Source organism: Chinchilla lanigera, unplaced genomic scaffold, assembly GCF_000276665.1.
Source record: "Chinchilla lanigera isolate Chin_1 unplaced genomic scaffold, ChiLan1.0 scaffold00013, whole genome shotgun sequence".
Taxonomy (NCBI): Eukaryota; Metazoa; Chordata; class Mammalia; order Rodentia; family Chinchillidae; genus Chinchilla; species Chinchilla lanigera.
In genome coordinates this window covers 14085923-14099925 of record NW_004955414.1, presented here as the reverse complement: position 1 = coordinate 14099925, position 14003 = coordinate 14085923, and the positions used below count along the sequence as shown (strand labels likewise).

The following is a 14003-nucleotide window of genomic DNA, read 5'->3' as shown; positions in this document are numbered from 1 at the left end:
ATATATACCTATATATATATAAAGTGTCATTGCATGCAAAACTGATCATAAGAAAGCTGAAGTCATTATTCTAATATCATAAAATGAAGACTTCAAAAAATAAATGTTAGTAGAAATGGAGACTTTTATATCACCTGAGAGGTTTCACTAGGAAGAGATAATTCTGACACTAATAGTAGAACTTTAAAATACATGAGAAAAACTGACAGCTGAAGAAATATATATAATACAGTCATAAATGTAAATTTCAATATCCTCCCAGTAAGTTATAGTACCTCCAGATAGAAAAGAACTAAAGATTAAGAGCAAACCAGTCAGAATATAGAAGACATGAACGTGTTCAAAAAATGGCACTGGCATTTCTAGAATACTCTGACAAGAGTCAAAAACACATTCTTTTAAAGCGACAGACAAAACCTCGCGTTGGTGAGGATCTGCAACCACTGGAACTCTCAACACAGTGACAGTATATTAAGTGGCAAGACTGCTTTGGCAAGATGTCTGGAACTTCTTCAGTTAATAAACCTACACCACACACTCCATCAACTATGTACCCAAAATGAAAATACACTTACATACATTTACATACAAATGTTTAAAGATTTTAGAAGACTAAGTGATGTAGTTCAGGGTAGAGGTTGTGAGTTCAATCCCTAGTACCTACACACACATACACACACACACACACACACACACACACACACACACAGCTGATCTTACAGAAGTAGAAAATGGAAGAATGGTTAACAGCCTGAGAAAAGGAACAAGGGAGGGCATGCCAGAGTTGAATTAAACTAATGGACTTCCACCTATTCGCAGAGAACTAGACAAGTGCTTGGTGTGGGAAAAACAACAGAATTGGTGTCAGAAGCATTCTGTGGATGGAGGAACATTTTTTCTTGTATCCTGATACTACATCATTAAAAGATACCAGCAGAAAAACGACAGGTGAGTATGCTTTCTAAATATGAACACATGAATCTTTATCAAATTATCTGCAAACTAAATTCAGTGGCATATGAAAGAGACTGCATACCATGACCACATAGGATCTATCAGGAAGGGGCCTTGCCACATCACAAAGACCATGTGTTTAAATGGCTGGTGCTTCGAGCCATATGATACCAGACCACCTCCAGATAGAAAGGAACTAAAGATTAAGTTCAATCAAAGGGCCATACCCCTAAAAAATTCTGATATACTAAAGCCCAGAGAAGCTTCCTAACAGGCGAACATGCTGCTGATTTCCAGGGAAGCTCTATGTCCGAGACCCTCCTAGACTTTGCCCTGTGTGTCTTGTCATGTGTCATGTGGTCTTAAATTGCATCTTTTATTCAAAAACCGAAATATATAAGGACAGCACTTTGCTGAATTCTGCTGTGAGTCCTTCCAGTGAATTACAGAGTCTGCATTAGGCAAAGGGAGCCCAGATTTGCAGCCAGTTGGTCAAAATGCACATGGTCCAGGGACCCTACTTATGGATGGGGTCTGAAATGGTAGTTTTGTTGATGATCACCCTCTTTTGTAGAATATGAAGTGAATTACAGGTGGTTAAAGATTGAGAATCACACTACACTCAATTTTTAAAGTTTGGATTAACCAGAAATGCTATAAAGAGGCAATTAACAAGAAATGCTATAAAAAGCAGGGGAAACTAAATGGTTTAAATGGTTCGAAAACATGGAGAAATGCTTAACCTCATCACAGCAACACAATGAAAAACTAATTCACAACCACATCAACAAAAACTTTAAAGTCTGACAATACCACATGTTGATTATATGGATAAATGGGAACTCTCACACACAGCTGGTAGTGCATGAACTAACAAAGCTTCCCTGGAGAGCAACCAAGTTATGCCAAAGACGAGACAACTCCAACCCTAGGCAAAACTGCAGAAATGCTGATAACAGAACAAAAACAGGCCTAAATATTCATTAACTTAAAAAACATAAGCTATGGCATTTGTGTGTAGTGGAATATTACACAACAGTTAAAAGTAAATAAAACAATGCATTAATATAAATATATCTCAAACACTGTCGAGAGAACAACAAAAAAGCAGAAGAATATGCCCAATGTTATTTCCCTGATATTTAAAGTTCTGAGCATGTAAATCCGCACCACGTATTGCTTACAGGTATACATACTCTCAGTATGAAAGCCTTTGAGGAAACAATAAAATCAAGGGTGGTACTTGCCTGTGGGAATGGAGGGAAGAAAATCAGAACAGGCACAGTACACAGAGGTTTCAAATAAACCTGTAATTTTAATGCCTTTTAAATAATAAAAATAAAAACAAGAAAATTGAAAGAAGTCACATCCTAGAAAATTTCAAAATTCCAAGAATTTTTTAAAAATTATAAAAGTCTTTCAGGAAGGAAAAAAATAATCACTTACAAACGAACAAGAATCAGACTGACAGATTTCTCATCAGCAAAGTGGATGGTAGAAGATTAAAAAAGCAACACTGTCAAAGTTCTGGGTGAAATTATTTGAAAACTGAAACACTGTATTCAGTCCAAACCAGCAGTCAGAATAGAAGGCAAAATACATTTTCATACATGCAAGAACTCAAAATTTACTACTTAAGAGACCCTGTTTGGGTGTTGCACGGCCAAAAAAAAATGTATCTAACAGGGAAAATGTGGGAAACAAAAATGGTGGTGAACAAATAAACCACCCCCACCAAGACACAGTTTAACTTAAATAATTGTAGAGAAATAATATAAAAGTACAAACATTATGAAATTAAAATACCAAATGACAAGCTGGGAGTGGAATTAGGAGGCAGTTTTGGGGAGGAGGGCCTGTTAAGAGTTCTGTATTGCCTGAGTATATGTTTATTAAAACAATATAATGTGCTCTAGTATCAGCCACAGGGAAAAAAGAGAAGACCTCACAATATGGTATTAATATCCTTGTAATTTTTTATTATTTACACTACTGATATGTCTACCTTAACAGGTACACATAATTTCTTTAAATGGTCACATTTTGTCTTTCATCAGAACTATCCATAACTAAACCAGGCATGGCAGTACAGTCCTGTAACCCAGCACCTGAGAGGCTGAGCACAAAGATCACTGCAAATTTAAGGTCAGCCTGGGCTACATAAATAAATAGTAAAAAATTTTAAAAGGGTTGGGATGCAGCCCAATACAAAAGCCCTCAGTTCAATTCTCAGTACTGGAAAAAAAAAAAAATTATCCCCACATAATCCAGGAAAGAAGTTTGTATCATCCATCTCAGGCTTCTAAGCAACTTTATTACAGACCCTAAAATAAGGAAGGCACATCTGAGTTATTAAAAAAAAAAAAAACCAGTGAAATAACACGGGGTCGGGGCTTCAGTAATATATAGCTTTACCAGCAATATCCAAAAGGAAAAGGCAGATTACATACACACTGCAAAATGTCTAGTGGGCAAGGAGCAATAAAGAGAAACATGCAGTATATTAAAATACCCATTGTTTCTAATTTGAAATGTGTTGACACATTCATTCAACCAACGTGAGTATCTACTATATGCCAAACAGTATGCTACAAAAAGAGAATAAGATGAAATTAATTCCTTATGGAAACTTACTGTTAGTCATTCATATGCTGCCATTAGTTAATGTACTACTTTTAGTAAAAGAAATGAAAAATACTTCCAGAGTATTTGTAACTCCCCAAATAATTTTCCAACATGGTTTTAAGTTCCTCAACCACAACTCTTATCAGAAATCTTATGCCTTGTTAGGTTGCAGGGCTCAGGATGTGGCTTAGTAGCAGACCACTTGCCTCTTATACATGAGGCCCTGAGTTCCTTGTCCAGTACCATAAAAACAAACACCAAATACTGGACTGTACAGTTAGGTTGCAATTTCCTCTATATATTATCTCAAATGTCTATGACTTTTCCCATACTGTTCCCTCCCTGGAATGCTTTTCCAATCTGTCCTCAACCACTAAAATTTTCCGTAATGACAACAGCAATGTTATGACTTCCCCCGGGCAAAGTAAGGTTCAAGTTCCTTTATCATCCCAAAGCTCCAGGACGTCCCTCTACACAGCAGTCACACTGCTATCCTAACTGCTCAGCCAGACTTGTGCAACACTATCACGCAAACATGATACAAACATATGTGTCTACAAGAGGGGCACTTTAGAAACAATGACACAAGGAGACTAAAAGGATGGAAGATTACGCAAAGCTGTACTTGAAAGCCAGCTGGGAATCTACACTAATATAAGGCAAAAGAGACAATAAAGCAAACTTTCAGGAAAAGTATCAGGATAAATAGGTGAAAACAGATATTCCTGGCTCCATATTAAGTCATTCGCCAGGCGCAGTAGCATATGCCTGTAATCCCAGCACTCAGGAGGATGAGGCTGGAGGAGCTGAGTTCAAGGGCAGCCTGGGCTATACAGAGAGACCCTGTCTCAAAAAAAAAAAAAAAAAAAATCGCTGATACCAAGACCTCAACAGAGAGTCTGCTTTTAATAAAACATTCAATGGCCTGAGCACCAGTATTTTTAAGGGATCTGGATGATTCTAATGTGTGGGCAGTAATTTACTTAATTAAATTGCATGATTATAATAAGGGCTGAAAACCACTGAACTACAAAGAAAAATAAAAACATTCTTTAGTGAGGCTAAATGGAAGTTGTAATAGTAGGAAAACACTTTTTTTGCTGGTTCTTTTTTTGTTTTTGTTTTTGCTTTTTTGAGATGGAATCTCGCTATGCAGTTCAGGCTGGCCTTGTATTCATATGTAGTCCAGGCTGGTCTTAAACTTGAAGTGATCCTCCTAACTCAGCCTTCAGAATGCCAGGATTACAGTCTGCATACACCACACCCAGCCTAGGAAAACACTTTTGATGACACCCTTCACAAAAATTTTACAGCTATAGGAAATAGAGTCTTACTTCAAAGATTCATATAGAAAACTATTTCCAAGTGTGAGAAGGATAAGGGTGTCCTCAGGCAGGAGGAGGACAAATCTGAGCCCAGCCTGGTCAGCTTAGCAACATCATAAGACCCTGTCCCAAAATCGTAATGAAAGCTGGTCTCTAACTCAGGATGAAGGCGCTCGGTTCAATCTACAGTACTCTGGGGGGTGGGGGTGAGAAAGACAAAAAAGATAAGTAGATAAAGATGTATGATCAAGGAATTCACTGTACTTATGAACTTGAATTTCTTTAGTCTTAATATTCCATGCAATTATAACTTTTTAAAGATAATGTTAATACAAATACTAATGACGTTGGAAATTTTAACAATAAAAAAGATAAACAGAATACATCATCAGAAGCCTAGGGCAGACGGTATAGCTCAATGGCAGAGCACTTGACTAACAGACATGAGGCCCTGGGTTCAATTTCCAGTGCTGCAAAAAGAAATAAAGATGGGAATGGAACAACTAAGGATGAAAGTGGAAGTTCAAAATATGGGAGAGTAGGAAAGTAAAGGGGTAAGATACAGTGACCTGGTGAATCAAACCAGGTTAAGAACCAAGGTACGAGTAAAAGAGAATACAAATTACACAATGAAAAGGCTATGCAGGTAGCACTCACAATAATCCAGATAGGGAAAGCCAGGCACTATGACACATGCAATCACATCTACTGGGGAGACTGGGAAGTATTCCAATTCTGAGGTCAGCCTGAACCACTTAGAGAAAGACTATTTCAAAAGAAACGGACTGTGAGTGTAGCTTGGTGTGAGGCCCTAGGTTCAATTCTAAATACTGCCACACACACACACACACACACACACACACACACACACACACAAAGCAGAAAACAAAAAAGGAACAAACAAAAAGAAACAAAAGAAAAAAAGACTATGAATACAAAGGCAAAAAGAAAGAACAAATCAGTAAATATAGTCAATCTATCTATTAAAAAAAACTCTTAGGCCAGGCATGGTGTCACATGCCTGTGACCCTAGCACTTGAGAGGCTGAGGCAGGAGGACTGCCACAAGTTCAAAGCCAGTTTGGGCTACACAGTTCAGGGGCAGCCTGAACTATACAGCAAGAGCCTGTCTGAAGAAACAAAAAACAAACAAACAAAAAAAACCTCTTAGAATTGAGAATGTCATAGAATGTCTGACTTCCATGTTTAATGTCAGCCTAAATTACTGCCAACATGGACAACTCCTTTAAAAGTTCTAATAAAAGGCAGGCATGGAGGCACACAGCTGTAACTCCAGCACTCTGAGAGGCTGAGGCGTGAAGATCACAAATTCCAACCCAGCCTGGTGCCAAAATTCCAACCCAGACCTTGTCTCAAAATTTAAAAACTAAAAAAGAAAGAAAGAAAGGGAGGGAGGAAGGGAGGGAGGGAAGGAGGACGGACGGATGGACGGACGGACACACACACACACACACACCCCAGATTGACCCACCAGTGATCTAGCTCATAGCTCAGTACGAAGGCCCTGGATTCAATACCTATTAACACACACACACCCACTGTAATAAAGTAGCACTTGGCTACAGTGTGTAATGGGAATATAAATGAGGGACTCTAGTAAATTAAACTCCATTTTTTTTTTTTTTTTTTGAGACAGGGTCTAGCTATGCAGCTCAGGTTGGCCTCAAACACCCAGTGATCCTCCTGCCTCAGCCTTCCAAGTATTACAGGCATGCACCACCATACCCAGCTCCACTATATTTTTCTTTAGTCAAAGTTTTCCAGTGTGTTTCAATCTTATTATATCCCAAACTCCAAACACCAAAATTAAGTAACAAATTGAAACAGCCTATTTTATTTTCTATAAGGCTTTTTAACATTTAAACACTGAGGAAGTAGCAATTATATTTATTTGCAGAGCCAACTATGAGGCTGCTTAGAACAAAAGGAATAAAGAAAGTATCAAAATACATTTCCTGAGAATCTAGATACCAAAAGCCAAAGCCTCACAGCCAGTATCTCCTCCACTTTCCCTGTGAAACACACTCACTGAATGACGGATCATACCACTTAATCCACAGACCATTAAACTGTCCGTCTAGCCTGTTCTCCTCCACCTTCTGTCCACTCATAACCTAAGCACATCTTTAAGTCCTACCTTCAGTAAATACAGCCTTTCCTCTCTGAGCGAACATCATCACTGTTCATACAACCTAATCCTCAGCATGATCTGGAAGCTACACCTCCAAAACAAATTTAAAAAGCGCACTTACATGAGACTGAGGCCATCACCGTGTAACAGCAACAGTACAACTTTACCTTACTAGGTAAGCTGCTTGGTCCCTACACCACCACGGCCTTATGACAATTAGGCAGAACAACTCAAAGCTGCCTATGGTTTTTGACGGATTTTTCCCGTTGCTTGTTTATCTATCTGTTTGGTTGGCTGGTTTTCAAGACAAGGTCTCACTATGGAGTTCAGGCTCGTACTGAGCTCACTATGTACCCCAGGCTTGCCTTGAACTCCCAGTGATCCTCCTGCCTCTGCCTCCCCAGTGCTGGGATTACAGGGGTGCACCACCACGCCCAGCACAAGGGCTATCTTTGGATGAAAGAAATTAGTTCACTGTAGTATCACCCTGTTATCAGAAAAACTTAAGATTCACCTAATCTAAGAATGTCAAAAAAAAAAAAGGGTTTCTGTGTAAAATTAGATTAATATTAAGGAAATTGATGTGCTAATATTTTCATTCACAGAACAGTTTTCACTCACAGACATTTAATTTGTGCTGTGATTCAAAATGTGTTCTCAAACACAAAAATAATCATCTGATTTCCTTCTTTAGATACTTGATTAGAGATTAGCAATTTTTTTTTCTGGAAAGGCCATACAGTAAATGTCTTATGTTCTACAGGCTGTATGTTCTCCCTGACAATTACAACTCTGCCATAGCAGTGTGAAGACAGCCACCGAAGACAACATGTAAACAAATGAAAATGGCAACATAGCAATAAAAATTTACTCACAAAAACCTGTGAGAGACCAGATCTGATGCACAGGCTACAGTTTGCCCAGCCCTGTGTCTATCAGAGCAGTCTCTAACTTTCAACTGCATGTATTTACTTTGATTATAATGTTACATCAAATGAAACAAGATATGAAATCTACTTAATTCAAGTGGCAGCACTAACCAATATGTATATTACTTCCAATTATCAATGGAAAAATGTCATTCTAGCATATTTGGCAAAGGTTTTAATGTAAAAAAAATGCTTTATATAAGAATTCTGAAATGAAGTTTTAGCAGAACATGGTCCTATAATAAATTGGAAAAATGGATTTATTTTGTAAACATTCACTAAGCATTGATTATTACCAATCAGTCACCAGAAGCACTGGTGTTAAGGATCTCACCATCTCCTAGGCTGGAACATGAAGTGTGAAGTGTAAGCACCATGACAAAATCTATACAAGGTACATAGGAGTAAAGAGGTGGGGGTGGTTAACTGAACCTGAGACAAGGCAAGGAATTTTTACCAAAGAGCTAGTGCTTAAGGAGCAGACTAACAGGTGAGCAGACAATGGGCAGGCATAGAAGGGAAGATGGAGAGGGGACATGCAACTCAGGGCATGAGGAAAAAACATAAAAGGTGTGAAACAACCTTTCACCCTTCAGAAATTCAGCATGGCTAAAACATTAGCAATGACAATAGAAGTGAGATTTAATATAAAAGAGGATAAAGAAAATAGATTCAGTAAGACTTGGCAACAAAGAGAAAGTATGTCAGAACTTATGTTTAAGCTGGGCATGGTGGCGCATGTCTGTATTCCTAGCACTCGGGAGGCTGAGACAGGAGGATCTCCGCGAGTTCAAGGCCCACCTGGACTACACAGTGAGACTTTGTCTCAGCTCCCCCGCCCAAAAAAGTTAAGTCTAGAATGGCTTCTTAGTTTCTAATCTAGTTGATTTGGATAGATAACAGGTAATACTCATTTTAAGAGGAAATTCAGGATTATAGGTAAATAAGACAGGAATTCAATTTTCTGTTACAAATCCTCTTCAAAAAACTTTTACTATTTTTTTTTTTATGGGTACTGGGAATCAAACTCAGGACCTTGTGTTTGCCAGGCAGGTGCTTGTGCCACTGAGCTATATCGCCAGCCCCCTACTATTTTTTTTTTTTTTTTTGGTGATTAACAAAGAAATACACAACTAATATAGAAAATGAAATGTAAAAAACAAGAGAAATGAAATAACAAAGGTACAAATACAGGAAAAAGGCCTGGAATCTTTAACACAGATTCAGTCTTTACTATGAATGATTCTTGAAGTCTTTGCTCACTTGAGTATATAACACCACACCACACTATCCACTTCACTTTGCTATTCAGGCAATTCTACGCACATATGCAAGACTAACTCTGCCCACTGCTCCTGCCTGCTTGGAGCTGTCAAGTCTTCCACCCCAATTGCTTTTCTTACCATCAGTTTGGTGCAGTTTGCACTTGGTGTACTCTCATAAGCTATGTTCTTAAATTTAAAAAGTCACTCTGATTTGGGGCAAATATTTCCTAATCACAATTTTAAGTTATTGCCTAGCATGGGCAGGGCTCTGGGTTCCATCCCCAGCACTGTAAAATAAATAATAGATAGGATAATGGCACAAATTATGGGAAAGTGTACTACCAAAATTCCTAATACAATTTATTTTAGAAGAAATCAAATTTATATGGTAAGCATGACAGCTAATGTTGACTGTCAACTTGACTGACTTGAGAGACACAAAAGGTTTCACTAAAGCACACTTACGGGTGTGTGGGTGGGTCACGAGGGCAGGACTTTAGGGACTACATCTGCTCCCTAACCCCTTCCTCCTCTTTGGCGCATTTCCTTGTCTCTCTGCCTCCAGCAGCCATGAGCTGAACAGTTTTCCTCTGCCATGTTTCTGTCTTGAAGCAAACCCACCAGACTGAAACCCCGGAAACTATGAGCCAAAATAAATCCTTCTTCTTTTAAGTTCTGTGTGTCAGGTTTTGTCCCAGATGTGGAAGCTGACCAATATAGTATTTTTAAATCAGTATCAACCAAATAACAGAGCCAGGGCTGGTGGCATATGCCTGTAATCCTAGCACTCAGGAGGCTGAGGCAGGCAGACTGCCCCGAGTTGGAGACCACCCTGGGCTACACAGCAAATTCAAGGCCAGCCTGAACTACGTGGTCTTTGAATGGTAACATTAGCTCAAGTTCAGTTTAGTTAGTTCTTAGTAGATATAAAAATACTTAATAAAGGGCCCATGTCTAATTTTCTTAAACAATCCTCACAATATTTGCTACATTAACCATATAACAGAGCCTTAGCGCACATATTAAATGAATGAAGTACATCTTTCTTACTAGAGGTCTGGACAAAACTTTAACCCATCTAAATTTAAAGGCAAGTTTTTCTCAAGCCATTATGCACGTCAATAAACTCACTTTAGCCAGACTACTTCTGTCCCTGTTACCTCTAGTCCTAGGACAACACTAATAATCTCCTTCAAACCTCCATAACCATTGGTGACCTCAACTCCGTGACATCTCAAAAACAATGTAACAAAAATATATTGCCATATTTCTTCTAACAAATGTCTCAAAGGGTATTTATTTCTAATCACGTTTGGTGGTACATGCCTGTAATCCCAGCTACTCAAGAGGCTGACTCAGGAGGACCACCAAGTTTGAGGCCAACCTGGGTAACTCAGTAACATTTTTAAAAAATCAAAGGGCTTGGACAGGCGTTGTGGTACATGCCTGTGATCCTAGCACCAGGGATGCTGAGGCAGGAGGATCACTGAGAGTTCGAGCCCAGCCTGGGCTACATACTGAGTTCTAGGCCCCTGGAACTGTAACAAGCCCCTGTCTCAATGGAAAAAATAGCCATAATAACAAATGAAAGGGCTGGAGATATAGCTCAGGGGTAGAGCATTTGCTTAGCATGCATGAGGTCCTAGGCTCAATCACTACTCCCAAAGAAAGGGAGACAGGGAAGGAGAAACAGTACATTTTCCTCTTGAAAAGGAATATCCTCCCAGGAAAAAGAAAGATACTTAGGAACCCTGGGTGTTAGCAATCTCACAGTCAATGTCCACTTTTACTTTTATTCATCCCCATCATTATCTACCTCCAGTAGGGAGGAAGCAAGGATCTCCACACAGAGAACAGAACTGGGAAGACTAAAGTAAAATGCAGGGAAGGGAGGAGGAAAACACTTTCATTTAGAGTACACTTTTGCTCTTTTTAACATCAACTGTAAATAGAAACTTTCTTTGTTGAAATGTAGTATTTTGGTAGAGTTTTCAAGTAACAGTCTAAATAACACCAATAATTAGCTGTATACACTTGAACTCTGTCTCCACCCCTTGGTTTTCCTCCCTGCAAAATAAAGACAAAAATGACACAACAGTCCTTTCTTTCTAACTCCAAAACTGAATGATAATCTCTAGAACACTGATTCCCAAACTTTCCAGATTCACAACAGGCTCAGTCTCAGTACTTTTCTCACAGTAGCCCCACGCCGAGAAATGCATAGTAACCTTCCCACTTACTAAGTAGTTGCCAGCCACTGGGGGAAAAAAAAATCTACCTAAACTGAAAAACCTCATGCTTTTATTTCATTCTTAAGCAACTATAATTACTTATGCAACATTCCCGTTGGACACTACACAACTTCTTAACCCTTGGAATTAAGAGTGCACCACTGCTGTTCTATTTTCTGTGACACGCTGATTTTCATGATTTGGGGAGGGGGCATTTTAAGCTGAAGTTACAATATCAAACTTATAAACAAATTTTAGGAGAAGGGTAACATAGTACTTAAAGATAAGTCATAATTACAGTTCCTTCTAAAGGATGTCTTAATTTACAAAAAAAAATTTTATAAACTAGGATTTTTAAATGTCACTAGAACTGCCTAACTATTAAATTTATATAAAGCAAAACCCATTTGACTGTATCAAAGCTTTTCCCCACAAGTGTAACTCAGTATTGTATTTGTGCTCACAATGTAGTAAAAACTCAACATTTTAATTTCAAATGCACTCATGCCATTTATCTGAAAAACACCTTTAATGAAATCTGTTTTCATTAAATAATGAAATACAAGAACATTTTTAAGTGCTTAGTTTATGAAAGGATTTTTAAAGCATTATTTAATTTGATTCTCAGCTACTATCTCTACTAAAAAAAAAAAAGTCAATATAAATTAAATGATTTGCCCTACAACCTACATAGTAACTGCTTAATACTAAAATCATGTCTTCCTCCCCACCTTTGATTCTTTGAGATAGGGCCTCCTATAGTTCAGGCTGGCCTTGAACTCGCTATGTAGCCCAGGCTAGCCTCAAACTCACTGCAACCCTCCTGCCTCAGCCTTCAGAATACTGAGAGTACACATGTGCCCCACCCCCCCATTAAAAAACCTGCCCCACCACCCCCAATTTAAAAATCCATGTCTTTAAAAAAACTCTAGTACATCACAATTCTTTCCAAAAAGACTTAGTGCAAGTCTTCTTGGGTAAATGACATTGTTTTAACAACTATTCCAAGTAGGCTGACCATTATCAAATTCTGAAAAAAATCTTTTCCTTGCACAGTAAAGCCACTCCACATGCAGAAACTTTTCATCTGCCAAGTGTCTAGAACTATGTAACATTAATTAATAATTATTCTTAGATCATCTTATGACAGCAGCTATTATACATCCCTTAGCAACTATATCCAACAGTAATTTAGTGCCTGAGCAGAATTCCTCTTAGCCTTGGTTATTTCCCCTTTGTACTCAGCTAGTGGCCCAATGTTCAATGCCAGAAGTATCAAATTGACCCGAATATTTTTTCTTCTTCTAGTACAGACACAAGCTAAATGCACTGGTTAAAATACTTAAAAGGAACAGAAAAGTAAGCAGTGGTGCATACTACCCAAAATACAATGCCATCCCAAACTCTTAGTTTAGTTCAAGTAAACACCAAAAAACAATTTACTAGCAATTCATTCTCCAAACTCCTACAATTTTCTGACAAATACATTAGTATTATTTCCCAAGGCATCCTAAAAACAATATACTAAAGAATCCTTCGGGAGGCTGAGGCAGGGGATCCTCGTGAGTTCGAGACCAGCCTGGGCTACAAAGTGAGCTCATAGGCAGCCTGAACTGCATAGCGAGACCCTGTCTCAAAAAAAATCAAAAAAAAAGAATCTTACTTCACAATGGCTTTCATTTTTAAAAATGTAAATACAATTTGATAATTACATTACCATATTGGGAGGTTAATTTTTAAAGTTCTGCAGAAAGTCTTCTATGAGGTAATTAATCACTCCCATATTTTATAGTTAAAATTCAACCTTTTATAAGCCGTAATTTGTTAAGGAGAGAGGATTAGAGATATAGATCTGTGTATAATTGCTGTATTAATCTGAGTCTTTGGTGGCCCAACATCATTCATACTCCCTACAGGTAATATTTGAATAACTTCACACTCTGGGCCTTTCCTAGCCTATAAATACATATTCTGTTAACAGAAACTTCATTTCCACAGAGAAGAGAAGAGCGACTCTGCTGTCTTGGAAAGGAAACAACTATCTGTCTTGTACAATACCCAGTCCACTCTGGCCATCTAATACAGACTGGAAAAAAAAAAAAAAAAAGACCTATTTGGGAAACGTTTCTTCTCCAGCCAAGGGCTGTTCTCAGATAAAGGCGATGCTCAGAGTACAACAAATAGGCCTTCTCTGAGAAAAGAAATGTGCCAGAAAAGGAGAGGCATGGATCGGGAATAAATGGGGGCGAGTGTTGGTGCTGAGTGAGGGCTGGAGGCAGCAAACACAACGCTGAGATGCTCCAGCACAAGAATCACCAGCGGCAGCAGGAAGTTTCAATGGGGCCGGGCAGAGCATGCGCCCTACACCCGCGCGGTGGCCTTATGTGGAAGGAGCACCACTTGCGAACACCAATAATAGACCAGAGGCACCAGAGAGAGAAACATGAGCAACAAGCACCTTCTTCAACTGTTTCCCCCGCCGTCAAAGCCCCTCCTCCAGGCTAGAGACTAACCACTCCACCC

General features: G+C 38.7%; 1 protein-coding gene across 2 annotated transcripts in view; it reads right to left on the bottom strand.

Annotated features, from left to right (window-relative positions):
- The window catches only part of Rsf1 (remodeling and spacing factor 1), a 127351-nt gene that overhangs the window by 112237 nt on the left and 1111 nt on the right, over positions 1-14003 (bottom strand). The window lies entirely within an intron of this gene.